Consider the following 20614-nt stretch of genomic DNA (forward strand, 5'->3'; position numbering starts at 1 on the left):
GATGTATAAAAGTGAAGTTCCTTGCAAAACAAGAGCAGAGGAATATCCAGAAACGGTTTTCCTTAATAAAAAATGATGAGTCTGCATACCATATTTAAGTGGGAGCCCGGCTAGCTCAGTCGGTAGAGCATGAGACTCTTAATATCAGGGTCGTGGGTTCGAGCCCCACGTTGGGCGAAAACGAGTATTTTTTGCTGGATGATTGCATTGGCTCTCATAATATGGTGATTAATCTTGCATTAGACATGCACTAACTCCTAAAAATTGTATCTCCCTTGGTTACTCATTCATGAGAAATGTATCTCCAAGATTAGGTAGGGCCTGAGTCTAGGTTAACATACAGTGATATCACTCCTATTCAAGTACTAAACATGCCAACCTGAAGTGTAAAACATCCCCTAGGTGTAGTTAAGGCATCAGTTAGGAGTGAACTGAACACTCATGTTATGGGCAATTAGACTTAAAATAAAGTGTGGACAGCAGTAACGTTACTTTTGAAATGTGATGCTGAGTGAGCACACAGGGGAATTAGCTCAAATGGTAGAGCGCTCGCTTAGCATGCGAGATGTAGCGGGATCGATGCCCGCATTCTCCATTCTAAAATTTGCATACATTTTACTTTTTAACTTGTAATTGCCATGGTTGTTGCAGAGTAAGAACAGAAAAGTCACAGATGGCTTTCAAATTTGCGGTCATTATAACAACTAAAGTGGTTTAATCAAAAGTGTTTAGGTATTCTATAGCATGTGAGAGGAATTTGATTTCTTATGCAATCTCAAAATGAAAATTTCACACCTTCCATTTTCATTTCGTCTTATTTTACTTGACATTCTTTCCTCTGAAGGATGTATAAAAGTGAAGTTCCTTGCAAAACAAGAGCAGAGGAATATCCAGAAACAGTTTTCCTTAATAAAAAATGATGAGTCTGCATACCATAACTCTTAATCTCAGGGTCGTGGGTTCGAGCCCCACGTTGGGCGAAAACGAGTATTTTTTGCTGGATGATAGCATTGGCTCTCATAATATGGTGATTAATCTTGCATTAGACATGCACTAACTCCTAAAAATTGTATCTCCCTTGGTTACTCATTCATGAGAAATGTATCTCCAAGATTAGGTAGGGCCTGAGTCTAGGTTAACATACAGTGATATCACTCCTATTCAAGTACTAAACATGCCAACCTGAAGTGTAAAACATCCCCTAGGTGTAGTTAAGGCATCAGTTAGGAGTGAACTGAACACTCATGTTATGGGCAATTAGACTTAAAATACAGTGTGGACAGCAGTAACGTTACTTTTGAAATGTGATGCTGAGTGAGCACACAGGGGAATTAGCTCAAATGGTAGAGCGCTCGCTTAGCATACGAGAGGTAGCGGGATCGATGCCCGCATTCTCCATTCTAAAATTTGCATACATTTTACTTTTTAACTTGTAATTGCCATGGTTGTTGCAGAGTAAGAACAGAAAAGTCACAGATGGCTTTCAAATTTGGTGTCATTATAACAACTAAAGTGGTTTAATCAAAAGTGTTTAGGTATTCTATAGCACGTGAGAGGAATTTGATTTCTTATGCAATCTCAAAATGAAAATTTCACACCTTCCATTTTCATTTCGTCTTATTTTACTTGACATTCTTTCCTCTGAAGGATGTATGAAAGTGAAGTTCCTTGCAAAACAAGAGCAGAGGAATATCCAGAAACGGTTTTCCTTAATAAAAAATGATGAGTCTGCATACCATATTTAAGTGGGAGCCCGGCTAGCTCAGTCGGTAGAGCATGAGACTCTTAATATCAGGGTCGTGGGTTCGAGCCCCACGTTGGGCGAAAACGAGTATTTTTTGCTGGATGATTGCATTGGCTCTCATAATATGGTGATTAATCTTGCATTAGACATGCACTAACTCCTAAAAATTGTATCTCCCTTGGTTACTCATTCATGAGAAATGTATCTCCAAGATTAGGTAGGGCCTGAGTCTAGGTTAACATACAGTGATATCACTCCTATTCAAGTACTAAACATGCCAACCTGAAGTGTAAAACATCCCCTAGGTGTAGTTAAGGCATCAGTTAGGAGTGAACTGAACACTCATGTTATGGGCAATTAGACTTAAAATAAAGTGTGGACAGCAGTAACGTTACTTTTGAAATGTGATGCTGAGTGAGCACACAGGGGAATTAGCTCAAATGGTAGAGCGCTCGCTTAGCATGCGAGAGGTAGCGGGATCGATGCCCGCATTCTCCATTCTAAAATTTGCATACATTTTACTTTTTAACTTGTAATTGCCATGGTTGTTGCAGAGTAAGAACAGAAAAGTCACAGATGGCTTTCAAATTTGGTGTCATTATAACAACTAAAGTGGTTTAATCAAAAGTGTTTAGGTATTCTATAGCACGTGAGAGGAATTTGATTTCTTATGCAATCTCAAAATGAAAATTTCACACCTTCCATTTTCATTTCGTCTTATTTTACTTGACATTCTTTCCTCTGAAGGATGTATAAAAGTGAAGTTCCTTGCAAAACAAGAGCAGAGGAATATCCAGAAACAGTTTTCCTTAATAAAAAATGATGAGTCTGCATACCATATTTAAGTGGGAGCCCGGCTAGCTCAGTCGGTAGAGCATGAGACTCTTAATCTCATGGTCGTGGGTTCGAGCCCCACGTTGGGCGAAAACGAGTATTTTTTGCTGGATGATAGCATTGGCTCTCATAATATGGTGATTAATCTTGCATTAGACATGCACTAACTCCTAAAAATTGTATCTCCCTTGGTTACTCATTCATGAGAAATGTATCTCCAAGATTAGGTAGGGCCTGAGTCTAGGTTAACATACAGTGATATCACTCCTATTCAAGTACTAAACATGCCAACCTGAAGTGTAAAACATCCCCTAGGTGTAGTTAAGGCATCAGTTAGGAGTGAACTGAACACTCATGTTATGGGCAATTAGACTTAAAATAAAGTGTGGACAGCAGTAACGTTACTTTTGAAATGTGATGCTGAGTGAGCACACAGGGGAATTAGCTCAAATGGTAGAGCGCTCGCTTAGCATGCGAGAGGTAGCGGGATCGATGCCCGCATTCTCCATTTTAAAATTTGCATACATTTTACTTTTTAACTTGTAATTGCCATGGTTGTTGCAGAGTAAGAACAGAAAAGTCACAGATGGCTTTCAAATTTGGTGTCATTATAACAACTAAAGTGGTTTAATCAAAAGTGTTTAGGTATTCTATAGCACGTGAGAGGAATTTGATTTCTTATGCAATCTCAAAATGAAAATTTCACACCTTCCATTTTCATTTCGTCTTATTTTACTTGACATTCTTTCCTCTGAAGGATGTATAAAAGTGAAGTTCCTTGCAAAACAAGAGCAGAGGAATATCCAGAAACAGTTTTCCTTAATAAAAAATGATGAGTCTGCATACCATATTTAAGTGGGAGCCCGGCTAGCTCAGTCGGTAGAGCATGAGACTCTTAATCTCAGGGTCGTGGGTTCGAGCCCCACGTTGGGCGAAAACAAGTATTTTTTGCTGGATGATAGCATTGGCTCTCATAATATGGTGATTAATCTTGCATTAGACATGCACTAACTCCTAAAAATTGTATCTCCCTTGGTTACTCATTCATGAGAAATGTATCTCCAAGATTAGGTAGGGCCTGAGTCTAGGTTAACATGCAGTGATATCACTCCTATTCAAGTACTAAACATGCCAACCTGAAGTGTAAAACATCCCCTAGGTGTAGTTAAGGCATCAGTTAGGAGTGAACTGAACACTCATGTTATGGGCAATTAGACTTAAAATAAAGTGTGGACAGCAGTAACGTTACTTTTGAAATGTGATGCTGAGTGAGCACACAGGGGAATTAGCTCAAATGGTAGAGCGCTCGCTTAGCATGCGAGAGGTAGCGGGATCGATGCCCGCATTCTCCATTCTAAAATTTGCATACATTTTACTTTTTAACTTGTAATTGCCATGGTTGTTGCAGAGTAAGAACAGAAAAGTGACAGATGGCTTTCAAATTTGGTGTCATTATAACAACTAAAGTGGTTTAATCAAAAGTGTTTAGGTATTCTATAGCACGTGAGAGGAATTTGATTTCTTATGCAATCTCAAAATGAAAATTTCACACCTTCCATTTTCATTTCGTCTTATTTTACTTGACATTCTTTCCTCTGAAGGATGTATAAAAGTGAAGTTCCTTGCAAAGCAAGAGCAGAGGAATATCCAGAAACAGTTTTCCTTAATAAAAAATGATGAGTCTGCATACCATATTTAAGTGGGAGCCCGGCTAGCTCAGTCGGTAGAGCATGAGACTCTTAATCTCAGGGTCGTGGGTTCGAGCCCCACGTTGGGCGAAAACCAGTATTTTTTGCTGGATGATAGCATTGGCTCTCATAATATGGTGATTAATCTTGCATTAGACATGCACTAACTCCTAAAAATTGTATCTCCCTTGGTTACTTATTCATGAGAAATGTATCTCCAAGATTAGGTAGGGCCTGAGTCTAGGTTAACATACAGTGATATCACTCCTATTCAAGTACTAAACATGCCAACCTGAAGTGTAAAACATCCCCTAGGTGTAGTTAAGGCATCAGTTAGGAGTGAACTGAACACTCATGTTATGGGCAATTAGACTTAAAATAAAGTGTGGACAGCAGTAACGTTACTTTTGAAATGTGATGCTCAGTGAGCACACAGGGGAATTAGCTCAAATGGTAGAGCGCTCGCTTAGCATGCGAGAGGTAGCGGGATCGATGCCCGCATTCTCCATTCTAAAATTTGCATACATTTTACTTTTTAACTTGTAATTGCCATGGTTGTTGCAGAGTAAGAACAGAAAAGTCACAGATGGCTTTCAAATTTGGTGTCATTATAACAACTAAAGTGGTTTAATCAAAAGTGTTTAGGTATTCTATAGCACGTGAGAGGAATTTGATTTCTTATGCAATCTCAAAATGAAAATTTCACACCTTCCATTTTCATTTCGTCTTATTTTACTTGACATTCTTTCCTCTGAAGGATGTATAAAAGTGAAGTTCCTTGCAAAACAAGAGCAGAGGAATATCCAGAAACAGTTTTCCTTAATAAAAAATGATGAGTCTGCATACCATATTTAAGTGGGAGCCCGGCTAGCTCAGTCGGTAGAGCATGAGACTCTTAATCTCAGGGTCGTGGGTTCGAGCCCCACGTTGGGTGAAAACAAGTATTTTTTGCTGGATGATAGCATTGGCTCTCATAATATGGTGATTAATCTTGCATTAGACATGCACTAACTCCTAAAAATTGTATCTCCCTTGGTTACTCATTCATGAGAAATGTATCTCCAAGATTAGGTAGGGCCTGAGTCTAGGTTAACATACAGTGATATCACTCCTATTCAAGTACTAAACATGCCAACCTGAAGTGTAAAACATCACCTAGGTGTAGTTAAGGCATCAGTTAGGAGTGAACTGAACACTCATGTTATGGGCAATTAGACTTAAAATAAAGTGTGGACAGCAGTAACGTTACTTTTGAAATGTGATGCTGAGTGAGCACACAGGGGAATTAGCTCAAATGGTAGAGCGCTCGCTTAGCATGCGAGAGGTAGCGGGATCGATGCCCGCATTCTCCATTCTAAAATTTGCATACATTTTACTTTTTAACTTGTAATTGCCATGGTTGTTGCAGAGTAAGAACAGAAAAGTCACAGATGGCTTTCAAATTTGGTGTCATTATAACAACTAAAGTGGTTTAATCAAAAGTGTTTAGGTATTCTATAGCACGTGAGAGGAATTTGATTTCTTATGCAATCTCAAAATGAAAATTTCACACCTTCCATTTTCATTTCGTCTTATTTAACTTGACATTCTTTCCTCTGAAGGATGTATAAAAGTGAAGTTCCTTGCAAAACAAGAGCAGAGGAATATCCAGAAACGGTTTTCCTTAATAAAAAATGATGAGTCTGCATACCATATTTGAGTGGGAGCCCGGCTAGCTCAGTCGGTAGAGCATGAGACTCTTAATCTCAGGGTCGTGGGTTCGAGCCTCACGTTGGGCGAAAACGAGTAGTTTTTTGCTGGATGATAGCATTGGCTCTCATAATATGGTGATTAATCTTGCATTAGACATGCACTAACTCCTAAAAATTGTATCTCCCTTGGTTACTCATTCATGAGAAATGTATCTCCAAGATTAGGTAGGGCCTGAGTCTAGGTTAACATACAGTGATATCACTCCTATTCAAGTACTAAACATGCCAACCTGAAGTGTAAAACATCCCCTAGTTGTAGTTAAGGCATCAGTTAGGAGTGAACTGAACACTCATGTTATGGGCAATTAGACTTAAAATAAAGTGTGGACAGCAGTAACGTTACTTTGGAAATGTGATGCTTAGTGAGCACACAGGGGAATTAGCTCAAATGGTAGAGCGCTCGCTTAGCATGCGAGAGGTAGCGGGATCGATGCCCGCATTCTCCATTCTAAAATTTGCATACATTTTACTTTTTAACTTGTAATTGCCATGGTTGTTGCAGAGTAAGAACAGAAAAGTGACAGATGGCTTTCAAATTTGGTGTCATTATAACAACTAAAGTGGTTTAATCAAAAGTGTTTAGGTATTCTATAGCACGTGAGAGGAATTTGATTTCTTATGCAATCTCAAAATGAAAATTTCACACCTTCCATTTTCATTTCGTCTTATTTTACTTGACATTCTTTCCTCTGAAGGATGTATAAAAGTGAAGTTCCTTGCAAAACAAGAGCAGAGGAATATCCAGAAACGGTTTTCCTTAATAAAAAATGATGAGTCTGCATACCATATTTGAGTGGGAGCCCGGCTAGCTCAGTCGGTAGAGCATGAGACTCTTAATCTCAGGGTCGTGGGTTCGAGCCCCACGTTGGGCGAAAACGAGTATTTTTTGCTGGATGATTGCATTGGCTCTCATAATATGGTGATTAATCTTGCATTAGACATGCACTAACTCCTAAAAATTGTATCTCCCTTGGTTACTTATTCATGAGAAATGTATCTCCAAGATTAGGTAGGGCCTGAGTCTAGGTTAACATACAGTGATATCACTCCTATTCAAGTACTAAACATGCCAACCTGAAGTGTAAAACATCCCCTAGGTGTAGTTAAGGCATCAGTTAGGAGTGAACTGAACACTCATGTTATGGGCAATTAGACTTAAAATAAAGTGTGGACAGCAGTAACGTTACTTTTGAAATGTGATGCTGAGTGAGCACACAGGGGAATTAGCTCAAATGGTAGAGCGCTCGCTTAGCATGCGAGAGGTAGCGGGATCGATGCCCGCATTCTCCATTCTAAAATTTGCATACATTTTACTTTTTAACTTGTAATTGCCATGGTTGTTGCAGAGTAAGAACAGAAAAGTCACAGATGGCTTTCAAATTTGGTGTCATTATAACAACTAAAGTGGTTTAATCAAAAGTGTTTAGGTATTCTATAGCACGTGAGAGGAATTTGATTTCTTATGCAATCTCAAAATGAAAATTTCACACCTTCCATTTTCATTTTGTCTTATTTAACTTGACATTCTTTCCTCTGAAGGATGTATAAAAGTGAAGTTCCTTGCAAAACAAGAGCAGAGGAATATCCAGAAACGGTTTTCCTTAATAAAAAATGATGAGTCTGCATACCATATTTAAGTGGGAGCCCGGCTAGCTCAGTCGGTAGAGCATGAGACTCTTAATCTCAGGGTCGTGGGTTCGAGCCCCATGTTGGGCGAAAACGAGTATTTTTTGCTGGATGATAGCATTGGCTCTCATAATATGGTGATTAATCTTGCATTAGACATGCACTAACTCCTAAAAATTGTATCTCCCTTGGTTACTCATTCATGAGAAATGTATCTCCAAGATTAGGTAGGGCCTGAGTCTAGGTTAACATACAGTGATATCACTCCTATTCAAGTACTAAACATGCCAACCTGAAGTGTAAAACATCCCCTAGGTGTAGTTAAGGCATCAGTTAGGAGTGAACTGAACACTCATGTTATGGGCAATTAGACTTAAAATAAAGTGTGGACAGCAGTAACGTTACTTTGGAAATGTGATGATTAGTGAGCACACAGGGGAATTAGCTCAAATGGTAGAGCGCTCGCTTAGCATGCGAGAGGTAGCGGGATCGATGCCCGCATTCTCCATTCTAAAATTTGCATACATTTTACTTTTTAACTTGTAATTGCCATGGTTGTTGCAGAGTAAGAACAGAAAAGTCACAGATGGCTTTCAAATTTGGTGTCATTATAACAACTAAAGTGGTTTAATCAAAAGTGTTTAGGTATTCTATAGCACGTGAGAGGAATTTGATTTCTTATGCAATCTCAAAATGAAAATTTCACACCTTCCATTTTCATTTCGTCTTATTTTACTTGACATTCTTTCCTCTGAAGGATGTATAAAAGTGAAGTTCCTTGCAAAACAAGAGCAGAGGAATATCCAGAAACGGTTTTCCTTAATAAAAAATGATGAGTCTGCATACCATATTTGAGTGGGAGCCCGGCTAGCTCAGTCGGTAGAGCATGAGACTCTTAATCTCAGGGTCGTGTGTTCGAGCCCCACGTTGGGCGAAAACGAGTATTTTTTGCTGGATGATTGCATTGGCTCTCATAATATGGTGATTAATCTTGCATTAGACATGCACTAACTCCTAAAAATTGTATCTCCCTTGGTTACTTATTCATGAGAAATGTATCTCCAAGATTAGGTAGGGCCTGAGTCTAGGTTAACATACAGTGATATCACTCCTATTCAAGTACTAAACATGCCAACCTGAAGTGTAAAACATCCCCTAGGTGTAGTTAAGGCATCAGTTAGGAGTGAACTGAACACTCATGTTATGGGCAATTAGACTTAAAATAAAGTGTGGACAGCAGTAACGTTACTTTTGAAATGTGATGCTGAGTGAGCACACAGGGGAATTAGCTCAAATGGTAGAGCGCTCGCTTAGCATGCGAGAGGTAGCGGGATCGATGCCCGCATTCTCCATTCTAAAATTTGCATACATTTTACTTTTTAACTTGTAATTGCCATGGTTGTTGCAGAGTAAGAACAGAAAAGTCACAGATGGCTTTCAAATTTGGTGTCATTATAACAACTAAAGTGGTTTAATCAAAAGTGTTTAGGTATTCTATAGCACGTGAGAGGAATTTGATTTCTTATGCAATCTCAAAATGAAAATTTCACACCTTCCATTTTCATTTCGTCTTATTTAACTTGACATTCTTTCCTCTGAAGGATGTATAAAAGTGAAGTTCCTTGCAAAACAAGAGCAGAGGAATATCCAGAAACGGTTTTCCTTAATAAAAAATGATGAGTCTGCATACCATATTTAAGTGGGAGCCCGGCTAGCTCAGTCGGTAGAGCATGAGACTCTTAATCTCAGGGTCGTGGCTTCGAGCCCCACGTTGGGCGAAAACGAGTATTTTTTGCTGGATGATAGCATTGGCTCTCATAATATGGTGATTAATCTTGCATTAGACATGCACTAACTCCTAAAAATTGTATCTCCCTTGGTTACTCATTCATGAGAAATGTATCTCCAAGATTAGGTAGGGCCTGAGTCTAGGTTAACATACAGTGATATCACTCCTATTCAAGTACTAAACATGCCAACCTGAAGTGTAAAACATCCCCTAGGTGTAGTTAAGGCATCAGTTAGGAGTGAACTGAACACTCATGTTATGGGCAATTAGACTTAAAATAAAGTGTGGACAGCAGTAACGTTACTTTTGAAATGTGATGCTGAGTGAGCACACAGGGGAATTAGCTCAAATGGTAGAGCGCTCGCTTAGCATGCGAGAGGTAGCGGGATCGATGCCCGCATTCTCCATTCTAAAATTTGCATACATTTTACTTTTTAACTTGTAATTGCCATGGTTGTTGCAGAGTAAGAACAGAAAAGTCACAGATGGCTTTCAAATTTGGTGTCATTATAACAACTAAAGTGGTTTAATCAAAAGTGTTTAGGTATTCTATAGCACGTGAGAGGAATTTGATTTCTTATGCAATCTCAAAATGAAAATTTCACACCTTCCATTTTCATTTCGTCTTATTTTACTTGACATTCTTTCCTCTGAAGGATGTATAAAAGTGAAGTTCCTTGCAAAACAAGAGCAGAGGAATATCCAGAAACGGTTTTCCTTAATAAAAAATGATGAGTCTGCATACCATATTTAAGTGGGAGCCCGGCTAGCTCAGTCGGTAGAGCATGAGACTCTTAATCTCAGGGTCGTGGGTTCGAGCCCCACGTTGGGCGAAAACGAGTATTTTTTGCTGGATGATAGCATTGGCTCTCATAATATGGTGATTAATCTTGCATTAGACATGCACTAACTCCTAAAAATTGTATCTCCCTTGGTTACTCATTCATGAGAAATGTATCTCCAAGATTAGGTAGGGCCTGAGTCTAGGTTAACATACAGTGATATCACTCCTATTCAAGTACTAAACATGCCAACCTGAAGTGTAAAACATCCCCTAGGTGTAGTTAAGGCATCAGTTAGGAGTGAACTGAACACTCATGTTATGGGCAATTAGACTTAAAATAAAGTGTGGACAGCAGTAACGTTACTTTGGAAATGTGATGCTTAGGGAGCACACAGGGGAATTAGCTCAAATGGTAGAGCGCTCGCTTAGCATGCGAGAGGTAGCGGGATCGATGCCCGCATTCTCCATTCTAAAATTTGCATACATTTTACTTTTTAACTTGTAATTGCCATGGTTGTTGCAGAGTAAGAACAGAAAAGTCACAGATGGCTTTCAAATTTGGTGTCATTATAACAACTAAAGTGGTTTAATCAAAAGTGTTTAGGTATTCTATAGCACGTGAGAGGAATTTGATTTCTTATGCAATCTCAAAATGAAAATTTCACACCTTCCATTTTCATTTCGTCTTATTTTACTTGACATTCTTTCCTCTGAAGGATGTATAAAAGTGAAGTTCCTTGCAAAACAAGAGCAGAGGAATATCCAGAAACGGTTTTCCTTAATAAAAAATGATGAGTCTGCATACCATATTTAAGTGGGAGCCCGGCTAGCTCAGTCGGTAGAGCATGAGACTCTTAATCTCAGGTTCGTGGGTTCGAGCCCCACGTTGGGCGAAAACGAGTATTTTTTGCTGGATGATAGCATTGGCTCTCATAATATGGTGATTAATCTTGCATTAGACATGCACTAACTCCTAAAAATTGTATCTCCCTTGGTTACTCATTCATGAGAAATGTATCTCCAAGATTAGGTAGGGCCTGAGTCTAGGTTAACATACAGTGATATCACTCCTATTCAAGTACTAAACATGCCAACCTGAAGTGTAAAACATCACCTAGGTGTAGTTAAGGCATCAGTTAGGAGTGAACTGAACACTCATGTTATGGGCAATTAGACTTAAAATAAAGTGTGGACAGCAGTAACGTTACTTTTGAAATGTGATGCTGAGTGAGCACACAGGGGAATTAGCTCAAATGGTAGAGCGCTCGCTTAGCATGCGAGAGGTAGCGGGATCGATGCCCGCATTCTCCATTCTAAAATTTGCATACATTTTACTTTTTAACTTGTAATTGCCATGGTTGTTGCAGAGTAAGAACAGAAAAGTCACAGATGGCTTTCAAATTTGGTGTCATTATAACAACTAAAGTGGTTTAATCAAAAGTGTTTAGGTATTCTATAGCACGTGAGAGGAATTTGATTTCTTATGCAATCTCAAAATGAAAATTTCACACCTTCCATTTTCATTTCGTCTTATTTTACTTGACATTCTTTCCTCTGAAGGATGTATAAAAGTGAAGTTCCTTGCAAAACAAGAGCAGAGGAATATCCAGAAACAGTTTTCCTTAATAAAAAATGATGAGTCTGCATACCATATTTAAGTGGGAGCCCGGCTAGCTCAGTCGGTAGAGCATGAGACTCTTAATCTCAGGGTCGTGGGTTCGAGCCCCACGTTGGGCGAAAACGAGTATTTTTTGCTGGATGATAGCATTGGCTCTCATAATATGGTGATTAATCTTGCATTAGACATGCACTAACTCCTAAAAATTGTATCTCCCTTGGTTACTCATTCATGAGAAATGTATCTCCAAGATTAGGTAGGGCCTGAGTCTAGGTTAACATACAGTGATATCACTCCTATTCAAGTACTAAACATGCCAACCTGAAGTGTAAAACATCCCCTAGGTGTAGTTAAGGCATCAGTTAGGAGTGAACTGAACACTCATGTTATGGGCAATTAGACTTAAAATAAAGTGTGGACAGCAGTAACGTTACTTTGGAAATGTGATGCTTAGTGAGCACACAGGGGAATTAGCTCAAATGGTAGAGCGCTCGCTTAGCATGCGAGAGGTAGCGGGATCGATGCCCGCATTCTCCATTCTAAAATTTGCATACATTTTACTTTTTAACTTGTAATTGCCATGGTTGTTGCAGAGTAAGAACAGAAAAGTCACAGATGGCTTTCAAATTTGGTGTCATTATAACAACTAAAGTGGTTTAATCAAAAGTGTTTAGGTATTCTATAGCACGTGAGAGGAATTTGATTTCTTATGCAATCTCAAAATGAAAATTTCACACCTTCCATTTTCATTTCGTCTTATTTAACTTGACATTCTTTCCTCTGAAGGATGTATAAAAGTGAAGTTCCTTGCAAAACAAGAGCAGAGGAATATCCAGAAACGGTTTTCCTTGATAAAAAATGATGAGTCTGCATACCATATTTAAGTGGGAGCCCGGCTAGCTCAGTCGGTAGAGCATGAGACTCTTAATCTCAGGGTCGTGGGTTCGAGCCCCACGTTGGGCGAAAACGAGTATTTTTTGCTGGATGATAGCATTGGCTCTCATAATATGGTGATTAATCTTGCATTAGACATGCACTAACTCCTAAAAATTGTATCTCCCTTGGTTACTCATTCATGAGAAATGTATCTCCAAGATTAGGTAGGGCCTGAGTCTAGGTTAACATACAGTGATATCACTCCTATTCAAGTACTAAACATGCCAACCTGAAGTGTAAAACATCCCCTAGGTGTAGTTAAGGCATCAGTTAGGAGTGAACTGAACACTCATGTTATGGGCAATTAGACTTAAAATAAAGTGTGGACAGCAGTAACGTTACTTTGGAAATGTGATGATTAGTGAGCACACAGGGGAATTAGCTCAAATGGTAGAGCGCTCGCTTAGCATGCGAGAGGTAGCGGGATCGATGCCCGCATTCTCCATTCTAAAATTTGCATACATTTTACTTTTTAACTTGTAATTGCCATGGTTGTTGCAGAGTAAGAACAGAAAAGTCACAGATGGCTTTCAAATTTGGTGTCATTATAACAACTAAAGTGGTTTAATCAAAAGTGTTTAGGTATTCTATAGCACGTGAGAGGAATTTGATTTCTTATGCAATCTCAAAATGAAAATTTCACACCTTCCATTTTCATTTCGTCTTATTTTACTTGACATTCTTTCCTCTGAAGGATGTATAAAAGTGAAGTTCCTTGCAAAACAAGAGCAGAGGAATATCCAGAAACAGTTTTCCTTAATAAAAAATGATGAGTCTGCATACCATATTTAAGTGGGAGCCCGGCTAGCTCAGTCGGTAGAGCATGAGACTCTTAATCTCAGGGTCGTGGGTTCGAGCCCCACGTTGGGCGAAAACGAGTATTTTTTGCTGGATGATTGCATTGGCTCTCATAATATGGTGATTAATCTTGCATTAGACATGCACTAACTCCTAAAAATTGTATCTCCCTTGGTTACTTATTCATGAGAAATGTATCTCCAAGATTAGGTAGGGCCTGAGTCTAGGTTAACATACAGTGATATCACTCCTATTCAAGTACTAAACATGCCAACCTGAAGTGTAAAACATCCCCTAGGTGTAGTTAAGGCATCAGTTAGGAGTGAACTGAACACTCATGTTATGGGCAATTAGACTTAAAATAAAGTGTGGACAGCAGTAACGTTACTTTTGAAATGTGATGCTGAGTGAGCACACAGGGGAATTAGCTCAAATGGTAGAGCGCTCGCTTAGCATGCGAGAGGTAGCGGGATCGATGCCCGCATTCTCCATTCTAAAATTTGCATACATTTTACTTTTTAACTTGTAATTGCCATGGTTGTTGCAGAGTAAGAACAGAAAAGTCACAGATGGCTTTCAAATTTGGTGTCATTATAACAACTAAAGTGGTTTAATCAAAAGTGTTTAGGTATTCTATAGCACGTGAGAGGAATTTGATTTCTTATGCAATCTCAAAATGAAAATTTCACACCTTCCATTTTCATTTCGTCTTATTTAACTTGACATTCTTTCCTCTGAAGGATGTATAAAAGTGAAGTTCCTTGCAAAACAAGAGCAGAGGAATATCCAGAAACGGTTTTCCTTAATAAAAAATGATGAGTCTGCATACCATATTTAAGTGGGAGCCCGGCTAGCTCAGTCGGTAGAGCATGAGACTCTTAATCTCAGGGTCGTGGGTTCGAGCCCCACGTTGGGCGAAAACGAGTATTTTTTGCTGGATGATAGCATTGGCTCTCATAATATGGTGATTAATCTTGCATTAGACATGCACTAACTCCTAAAAATTGTATCTCCCTTGGTTACTCATTCATGAGAAATGTATCTCCAAGATTAGGTAGGGCCTGAGTCTAGGTTAACATACAGTGATATCACTCCTATTCAAGTACTAAACATGCCAACCTGAAGTGTAAAACATCCCCTAGGTGTAGTTAAGGCATCAGTTAGGAGTGAACTGAACACTCATGTTATGGGCAATTAGACTTAAAATAAAGTGTGGACAGCAGTAACGTTACTTTGGAAATGTGATGCTTAGTGAGCACACAGGGGAATTAGCTCAAATGGTAGAGCGCTCGCTTAGCATGCGAGAGGTAGCGGGATCGATGCCCGCATTCTCCATTCTAAAATTTGCATACATTTTACTTTTTAACTTGTAATTGCCATGGTTGTTGCAGAGTAAGAACAGAAAAGTCACAGATGGCTTTCAAATTTGGTGTCATTATAACAACTAAAGTGGTTTAATCAAAAGTGTTTAGGTATTCTATAGCACGTGAGAGGAATTTGATTTCTTATGCAATCTCAAAATGAAAATTTCACACCTTCCATTTTCATTTCGTCTTATTTTACTTGACATTCTTTCCTCTGAAGGATGTATAAAAGTGAAGTTCCTTGCAAAACAAGAGCAGAGGAATATCCAGAAACGGTTTTCCTTAATAAAAAATGATGAGTCTGCATACCATATTTAAGTGGGAGCCCGGCTAGCTCAGTCGGTAGAGCATGAGACTCTTAATCTCAGGTTCGTGGGTTCGAGCCCCACGTTGGGCGAAAACGAGTATTTTTTGCTGGATGATAGCATTGGCTCTCATAATATGGTGATTAATCTTGCATTAGACATGCACTAACTCCTAAAAATTGTATCTCCCTTGGTTACTCATTCATGAGAAATGTATCTCCAAGATTAGGTAGGGCCTGAGTCTAGGTTAACATACAGTGATATCACTCCTATTCAAGTACTAAACATGCCAACCTGAAGTGTAAAACATCACCTAGGTGTAGTTAAGGCATCAGTTAGGAGTGAACTGAACACTCATGTTATGGGCAATTAGACTTAAAATAAAGTGTGGACAGCAGTAACGTTACTTTTGAAATGTGATGCTGAGTGAGCACACAGGGGAATTAGCTCAAATGGTAGAGCGCTCGCTTAGCATGCGAGAGGTAGCGGGATCGATGCCCGCATTCTCCATTCTAAAATTTGCATACATTTTACTTTTTAACTTGTAATTGCCATGGTTGTTGCAGAGTAAGAACAGAAAAGTCACAGATGGCTTTCAAATTTGGTGTCATTATAACAACTAAAGTGGTTTAATCAAAAGTGTTTAGGTATTCTATAGCACGTGAGAGGAATTTGATTTCTTATGCAATCTCAAAATGAAAATTTCACACCTTCCATTTTCATTTCGTCTTATTTTACTTGACATTCTTTCCTCTGAAGGATGTATAAAAGTGAAGTTCCTTGCAAAACAAGAGCAGAGGAATATCCAGAAACAGTTTTCCTTAATAAAAAATGATGAGTCTGCATACCATATTTAAGTGGGAGCCCGGCTAGCTCAGTCGGTAGAGCATGAGACTCTTAATCTCAGGGTCGTGGGTTCGAGCCCCACGTTGGGCGAAAACGAGTATTTTTTGCTGGATGATAGCATTGGCTCTCATAATATGGTGATTAATCTTGCATTAGACATGCACTAACTCCTAAAAATTGTATCTCCCTTGGTTACTCATTCATGAGAAATGTATCTCCAAGATTAGGTAGGGCCTGAGTCTAGGTTAACATACAGTGATATCACTCCTATTCAAGTACTAAACATGCCAACCTGAAGTGTAAAACATCCCCTAGGTGTAGTTAAGGCATCAGTTAGGAGTGAACTGAACACTCATGTTATGGGCAATTAGACTTAAAATAAAGTGTGGACAGCAGTAACGTTACTTTGGAAATGTGATGCTTAGTGAGCACACAGGGGAATTAGCTCAAATGGTAGAGCGCTCGCTTAGCATGCGAGAGGTAGCGGCATCGATGCCCGCATTCTCCATTCTAAAATTTGCATACATTTTACTTTTTAACTTGTAATTGCCATGGTTGTTGCAGAGTAAGAACAGAAAAGTCACAGATGGCTTTCAAATTTGGTGTCATTATAACAACTAAAGTGGTTTAATCAAAAGTGTTTAGGTATTCTATAGCACGTGAGAGGAATTTGATTTCTTATGCAATCTCAAAATGAAAATTTCACACCTTCCATTTTCATTTCGTCTTATTTAACTTGACATTCTTTCCTCTGAAGGATGTATAAAAGTGAAGTTCCTTGCAAAACAAGAGCAGAGGAATATCCAGAAACGGTTTTCCTTGATAAAAAATGATGAGTCTGCATACCATATTTAAGTGGGAGCCCGGCTAGCTCAGTCGGTAGAGCATGAGACTCTTAATCTCAGGGTCGTGGGTTCGAGCCCCACGTTGGGCGAAAACGAGTATTTTTTGCTGGATGATAGCATTGGCTCTCATAATATGGTGATTAATCTTGCATTAGACATGCACTAACTCCTAAAAATTGTATCTCCCTTGGTTACTCATTCATGAGAAATGTATCTCCAAGATTAGGTAGGGCCTGAGTCTAGGTTAACATACAGTGATATCACTCCTATTCAAGTACTAAACATGCCAACCTGAAGTGTAAAACATCCCCTAGGTGTAGTTAAGGCATCAGTTAGGAGTGAACTGAACACTCATGTTATGGGCAATTAGACTTAAAATAAAGTGTGGACAGCAGTAACGTTACTTTGGAAATGTGATGATTAGTGAGCACACAGGGGAATTAGCTCAAATGGTAGAGCGCTCGCTTAGCATGCGAGAGGTAGCGGGATCGATGCCCGCATTCTCCATTCTAAAATTTGCATACATTTTACTTTTTAACTTGTAATTGCCATGGTTGTTGCAGAGTAAGAACAGAAAAGTCACAGATGGCTTTCAAATTTGGTGTCATTATAACAACTAAAGTGGTTTAATCAAAAGTGTTTAGGTATTCTATAGCACGTGAGAGGAATTTGATTTCTTATGCAATCTCAAAATGAAAATTTCACACCTTCCATTTTCATTTCGTCTTATTTTACTTGACATTCTTTCCTCTGAAGGATGTATAAAAGTGAAGTTCCTTGCAAAACAAGAGCAGAGGAATATCCAGAAACAGTTTTCCTTAATAAAAAATGATGAGTCTGCATACCATATTTAAGTGGGAGCCCGGCTAGCTCAGTCGGTAGAGCATGAGACTCTTAATCTCAGGGTCGTGGGTTCGAGCCCCACGTTGGGCGAAAACGAGTATTTTTTGCTGGATGATTGCATTGGCTCTCATAATATGGTGATTAATCTTGCATTAGACATGCACTAACTCCTAAAAATTGTATCTCCCTTGGTTACTTATTCATGAGAAATGTATCTCCAAGATTAGGTAGGGCCTGAGTCTAGGTTAACATACAGTGATATCACTCCTATTCAAGTACTAAACATGCCAACCTGAAGTGTAAAACATCCCCTAGGTGTAGTTAAGGCATCAGTTAGGAGTGAACTGAACACTCATGTTATGGGCAATTAGACTTAAAATAAAGTGTGGACAGCAGTAACGTTACTTTTGAAATGTGATGCTGAGTGAGCACACAGGGGAATTAGCTCAAATGGTAGAGCGCTCGCTTAGCATGCGAGAGGTAGCGGGATCGATGCCCGCATTCTCCATTCTAAAATTTGCATACATTTTACTTTTTAACTTGTAATTGCCATGGTTGTTGCAGAGTAAGAACAGAAAAGTCACAGATGGCTTTCAAATTTGGTGTCATTATAACAACTAAAGTGGTTTAATCAAAAGTGTTTAGGTATTCTATAGCACGTGAGAGGAATTTGATTTCTTATGCAATCTCAAAATGAAAATTTCACACCTTCCATTTTCATTTCGTCTTATTTAACTTGACATTCTTTCCTCTGAAGGATGTATAAAAGTGAAGTTCCTTGCAAAACAAGAGCAGAGGAATATCCAGAAACGGTTTTCCTTAATAAAAAATGATGAGTCTGCATACCATATTTAAGTGGGAGCCCGGCTAGCTCAGTCGGTAGAGCATGAGACTCTTAATCTCAGGGTCGTGGGTTCGAGCCCCACGTTGGGCGAAAACGAGTATTTTTTGCTGGATGATAGCATTGGCTCTCATAATATGGTGATTAATCTTGCATTAGACATGCACTAACTCCTAAAAATTGTATCTCCCTTGGTTACTCATTCATGAGAAATGTATCTCCAAGATTAGGTAGGGCCTGAGTCTAGGTTAACATACAGTGATATCACTCCTATTCAAGTACTAAACATGCCAACCTGAAGTGTAAAACATCCCCTAGGTGTAGTTAAGGCATCAGTTAGGAGTGAACTGAACACTCATGTTATGGGCAATTAGACTTAAAATAAAGTGTGGACAGCAGTAACGTTACTTTGGAAATGTGATGCTTAGTGAGCACACAGGGGAATTAGCTCAAATGGTAGAGCGCTCGCTTAGCATGCGAGAGGTAGCGGGATCGATGCCCGCATTCTCCATTCTAAAATTTGCATACATTTTACTTTTTAACTTGTAATTGCCATGGTTGTTGCAGAGTAAGAACAGAAAAGTCACAGATGGCTTTCAAATTTGGTGTCATTATAACAACTAAAGTGGTTTAATCAAAAGTGTTTAGGTATTCTATAGCACGTGAGAGGAATTTGATTTCTTATGCAATCTCAAAATGAAAATTTCACACCTTCCATTTTCATTTCGTCTTATTTTACTTGACATTCTTTCCTCTGAAGGATGTATAAAAGTGAAGTTCCTTGCAAAACAAGAGCAGAGGAATATCCAGAAACGGTTTTCCTTAATAAAAAATGATGAGTCTGCATACCATATTTGAGTGGGAGCCCGGCTAGCTCAGTCGGTAGAGCATGAGACTCTTAATCTCAGGGTCGTGGGTTCGAGCCCCAAGTTGGGCGAAAACGAGTATTTTTTGCTGGATGATTGCATTGGCTCTCATAATATGGTGATTAATCTTGCATTAGACATGCACTAACTCCTAAAAATTGTATCTCCCTTGGTTACTTATTCATGAGAAATGTATCTCCAAGATTAGGTAGGGCCTGAGTCTAGGTTAACATACAGTGAAATCACTCCTATTCAAGTACTAAACATGCCAACCTGAAGTGTAAAACATCCCCTAGGTGTAGTTAAGGCATCAGTTAGGAGTGAACTGAACACTCATGTTATGGGCAATTAGACTTAAAATAAAGTGTGGACAGCAGTAACGTTACTTTGGAAATGTGATGATTAGTGAGCACACAGGGGAATTAGCTCAAATGGTAGAGCGCTCGCTTAGCATGCGAGAGGTAGCGGGATCGATGCCCGCATTCTCCATTCTAAAATTTGCATACATTTTACTTTTTAACTTGTAATTGCCATGGTTGTTGCAGAGTAAGAACAGAAAAGTCACAGATGGCTTTCAAATTTGGTGTCATTATAACAACTAAAGTGGTTTAATCAAAAGTGTTTAGGTATTCTATAGCACGTGAGAGGAATTTGATTTCTTATGCAATCTCAAAATGAAAATTTCACACCTTCCATTTTCATTTCGTCTTATTTTACTTGACATTCTTTCCTCTGAAGGATGTATAAAAGTGAAGTTCCTTGCAAAACAAGAGCAGAGGAATATCCAGAAACAGTTTTCCTTAATAAAAAATGATGAGTCTGCATCCCATATTTAAGTGGGAGCCCGGCTAGCTCAGTCGGTAGAGCATGAGACTCTTAATCTCAGGGTCGTGGGTTCGAGCCCCACGTTGGGCGAAAACGAGTATTTTTTGCTGGATGATTGCATTGGCTCTCATAATATGGTGATTAATCTTGCATTAGACATGCACTAACTCCTAAAAATTGTATCTCCCTTGGTTACTTATTCATGAGAAATGTATCTCCAAGATTAGGTAGGGCCTGAGTCTAGGTTAACATACAGTGATATCACTCCTATTCAAGTACTAAACATGCCAACCTGAAGTGTAAAACATCCC

The 20614-nt window shown here is 39.0% G+C and overlaps 35 non-coding genes across 35 annotated transcripts; all 35 read left to right on the plus strand.

Annotated features, from left to right (window-relative positions):
• The first annotated feature begins 2169 nt into the window (after positions 1-2169).
• Positions 2170-2242, plus strand: TRNAA-AGC (transfer RNA alanine (anticodon AGC)). Its single transcript has one exon. It is a non-coding gene; the product is annotated as a tRNA-Ala (tRNA).
• A 353-nt stretch (positions 2243-2595) lies between these two features.
• TRNAK-CUU (transfer RNA lysine (anticodon CUU)) lies at positions 2596-2668 on the plus strand. The gene has a single exon. It is a non-coding gene; the product is annotated as a tRNA-Lys (tRNA).
• A 345-nt stretch (positions 2669-3013) lies between these two features.
• Positions 3014-3086, plus strand: TRNAA-AGC (transfer RNA alanine (anticodon AGC)). The gene has a single exon. It is a non-coding gene; the product is annotated as a tRNA-Ala (tRNA).
• Positions 3087-3439: 353 nt separating this feature from the next.
• Positions 3440-3512, plus strand: TRNAK-CUU (transfer RNA lysine (anticodon CUU)). Its single transcript has one exon. It is a non-coding gene; the product is annotated as a tRNA-Lys (tRNA).
• A 345-nt stretch (positions 3513-3857) lies between these two features.
• Positions 3858-3930, plus strand: TRNAA-AGC (transfer RNA alanine (anticodon AGC)). The gene has a single exon. It is a non-coding gene; the product is annotated as a tRNA-Ala (tRNA).
• Positions 3931-4283: 353 nt separating this feature from the next.
• Positions 4284-4356, plus strand: TRNAK-CUU (transfer RNA lysine (anticodon CUU)). Its single transcript has one exon. It is a non-coding gene; the product is annotated as a tRNA-Lys (tRNA).
• A 345-nt stretch (positions 4357-4701) lies between these two features.
• TRNAA-AGC (transfer RNA alanine (anticodon AGC)) lies at positions 4702-4774 on the plus strand. The gene has a single exon. It is a non-coding gene; the product is annotated as a tRNA-Ala (tRNA).
• A 771-nt stretch (positions 4775-5545) lies between these two features.
• TRNAA-AGC (transfer RNA alanine (anticodon AGC)) lies at positions 5546-5618 on the plus strand. Its single transcript has one exon. It is a non-coding gene; the product is annotated as a tRNA-Ala (tRNA).
• Positions 5619-6390: 772 nt separating this feature from the next.
• On the plus strand, positions 6391-6463 carry TRNAA-AGC (transfer RNA alanine (anticodon AGC)). The gene has a single exon. It is a non-coding gene; the product is annotated as a tRNA-Ala (tRNA).
• Positions 6464-6816: 353 nt separating this feature from the next.
• On the plus strand, positions 6817-6889 carry TRNAK-CUU (transfer RNA lysine (anticodon CUU)). The gene has a single exon. It is a non-coding gene; the product is annotated as a tRNA-Lys (tRNA).
• Positions 6890-7234: 345 nt separating this feature from the next.
• Positions 7235-7307, plus strand: TRNAA-AGC (transfer RNA alanine (anticodon AGC)). The gene has a single exon. It is a non-coding gene; the product is annotated as a tRNA-Ala (tRNA).
• A 771-nt stretch (positions 7308-8078) lies between these two features.
• TRNAA-AGC (transfer RNA alanine (anticodon AGC)) lies at positions 8079-8151 on the plus strand. Its single transcript has one exon. It is a non-coding gene; the product is annotated as a tRNA-Ala (tRNA).
• Positions 8152-8922: 771 nt separating this feature from the next.
• TRNAA-AGC (transfer RNA alanine (anticodon AGC)) lies at positions 8923-8995 on the plus strand. Its single transcript has one exon. It is a non-coding gene; the product is annotated as a tRNA-Ala (tRNA).
• Positions 8996-9766: 771 nt separating this feature from the next.
• Positions 9767-9839, plus strand: TRNAA-AGC (transfer RNA alanine (anticodon AGC)). The gene has a single exon. It is a non-coding gene; the product is annotated as a tRNA-Ala (tRNA).
• A 353-nt stretch (positions 9840-10192) lies between these two features.
• Positions 10193-10265, plus strand: TRNAK-CUU (transfer RNA lysine (anticodon CUU)). The gene has a single exon. It is a non-coding gene; the product is annotated as a tRNA-Lys (tRNA).
• A 345-nt stretch (positions 10266-10610) lies between these two features.
• On the plus strand, positions 10611-10683 carry TRNAA-AGC (transfer RNA alanine (anticodon AGC)). Its single transcript has one exon. It is a non-coding gene; the product is annotated as a tRNA-Ala (tRNA).
• Positions 10684-11454: 771 nt separating this feature from the next.
• On the plus strand, positions 11455-11527 carry TRNAA-AGC (transfer RNA alanine (anticodon AGC)). Its single transcript has one exon. It is a non-coding gene; the product is annotated as a tRNA-Ala (tRNA).
• Positions 11528-11880: 353 nt separating this feature from the next.
• TRNAK-CUU (transfer RNA lysine (anticodon CUU)) lies at positions 11881-11953 on the plus strand. Its single transcript has one exon. It is a non-coding gene; the product is annotated as a tRNA-Lys (tRNA).
• A 345-nt stretch (positions 11954-12298) lies between these two features.
• Positions 12299-12371, plus strand: TRNAA-AGC (transfer RNA alanine (anticodon AGC)). Its single transcript has one exon. It is a non-coding gene; the product is annotated as a tRNA-Ala (tRNA).
• A 353-nt stretch (positions 12372-12724) lies between these two features.
• On the plus strand, positions 12725-12797 carry TRNAK-CUU (transfer RNA lysine (anticodon CUU)). Its single transcript has one exon. It is a non-coding gene; the product is annotated as a tRNA-Lys (tRNA).
• A 345-nt stretch (positions 12798-13142) lies between these two features.
• Positions 13143-13215, plus strand: TRNAA-AGC (transfer RNA alanine (anticodon AGC)). The gene has a single exon. It is a non-coding gene; the product is annotated as a tRNA-Ala (tRNA).
• A 353-nt stretch (positions 13216-13568) lies between these two features.
• On the plus strand, positions 13569-13641 carry TRNAK-CUU (transfer RNA lysine (anticodon CUU)). Its single transcript has one exon. It is a non-coding gene; the product is annotated as a tRNA-Lys (tRNA).
• A 345-nt stretch (positions 13642-13986) lies between these two features.
• Positions 13987-14059, plus strand: TRNAA-AGC (transfer RNA alanine (anticodon AGC)). Its single transcript has one exon. It is a non-coding gene; the product is annotated as a tRNA-Ala (tRNA).
• Positions 14060-14412: 353 nt separating this feature from the next.
• On the plus strand, positions 14413-14485 carry TRNAK-CUU (transfer RNA lysine (anticodon CUU)). The gene has a single exon. It is a non-coding gene; the product is annotated as a tRNA-Lys (tRNA).
• A 345-nt stretch (positions 14486-14830) lies between these two features.
• On the plus strand, positions 14831-14903 carry TRNAA-AGC (transfer RNA alanine (anticodon AGC)). Its single transcript has one exon. It is a non-coding gene; the product is annotated as a tRNA-Ala (tRNA).
• Positions 14904-15674: 771 nt separating this feature from the next.
• On the plus strand, positions 15675-15747 carry TRNAA-AGC (transfer RNA alanine (anticodon AGC)). Its single transcript has one exon. It is a non-coding gene; the product is annotated as a tRNA-Ala (tRNA).
• Positions 15748-16100: 353 nt separating this feature from the next.
• On the plus strand, positions 16101-16173 carry TRNAK-CUU (transfer RNA lysine (anticodon CUU)). Its single transcript has one exon. It is a non-coding gene; the product is annotated as a tRNA-Lys (tRNA).
• A 771-nt stretch (positions 16174-16944) lies between these two features.
• TRNAK-CUU (transfer RNA lysine (anticodon CUU)) lies at positions 16945-17017 on the plus strand. The gene has a single exon. It is a non-coding gene; the product is annotated as a tRNA-Lys (tRNA).
• A 345-nt stretch (positions 17018-17362) lies between these two features.
• Positions 17363-17435, plus strand: TRNAA-AGC (transfer RNA alanine (anticodon AGC)). Its single transcript has one exon. It is a non-coding gene; the product is annotated as a tRNA-Ala (tRNA).
• A 353-nt stretch (positions 17436-17788) lies between these two features.
• Positions 17789-17861, plus strand: TRNAK-CUU (transfer RNA lysine (anticodon CUU)). Its single transcript has one exon. It is a non-coding gene; the product is annotated as a tRNA-Lys (tRNA).
• A 345-nt stretch (positions 17862-18206) lies between these two features.
• TRNAA-AGC (transfer RNA alanine (anticodon AGC)) lies at positions 18207-18279 on the plus strand. The gene has a single exon. It is a non-coding gene; the product is annotated as a tRNA-Ala (tRNA).
• A 353-nt stretch (positions 18280-18632) lies between these two features.
• On the plus strand, positions 18633-18705 carry TRNAK-CUU (transfer RNA lysine (anticodon CUU)). The gene has a single exon. It is a non-coding gene; the product is annotated as a tRNA-Lys (tRNA).
• Positions 18706-19050: 345 nt separating this feature from the next.
• On the plus strand, positions 19051-19123 carry TRNAA-AGC (transfer RNA alanine (anticodon AGC)). Its single transcript has one exon. It is a non-coding gene; the product is annotated as a tRNA-Ala (tRNA).
• A 771-nt stretch (positions 19124-19894) lies between these two features.
• TRNAA-AGC (transfer RNA alanine (anticodon AGC)) lies at positions 19895-19967 on the plus strand. The gene has a single exon. It is a non-coding gene; the product is annotated as a tRNA-Ala (tRNA).
• Positions 19968-20320: 353 nt separating this feature from the next.
• On the plus strand, positions 20321-20393 carry TRNAK-CUU (transfer RNA lysine (anticodon CUU)). The gene has a single exon. It is a non-coding gene; the product is annotated as a tRNA-Lys (tRNA).
• Positions 20394-20614: the final 221 nt, after the last annotated feature.

The sequence above is a fragment of the Triturus cristatus genome, chromosome 4_1, assembly GCF_964204655.1.
Source record: "Triturus cristatus chromosome 4_1, aTriCri1.1, whole genome shotgun sequence".
Lineage (NCBI taxonomy): Eukaryota > Metazoa > Chordata > Amphibia > Caudata > Salamandridae > Triturus > Triturus cristatus.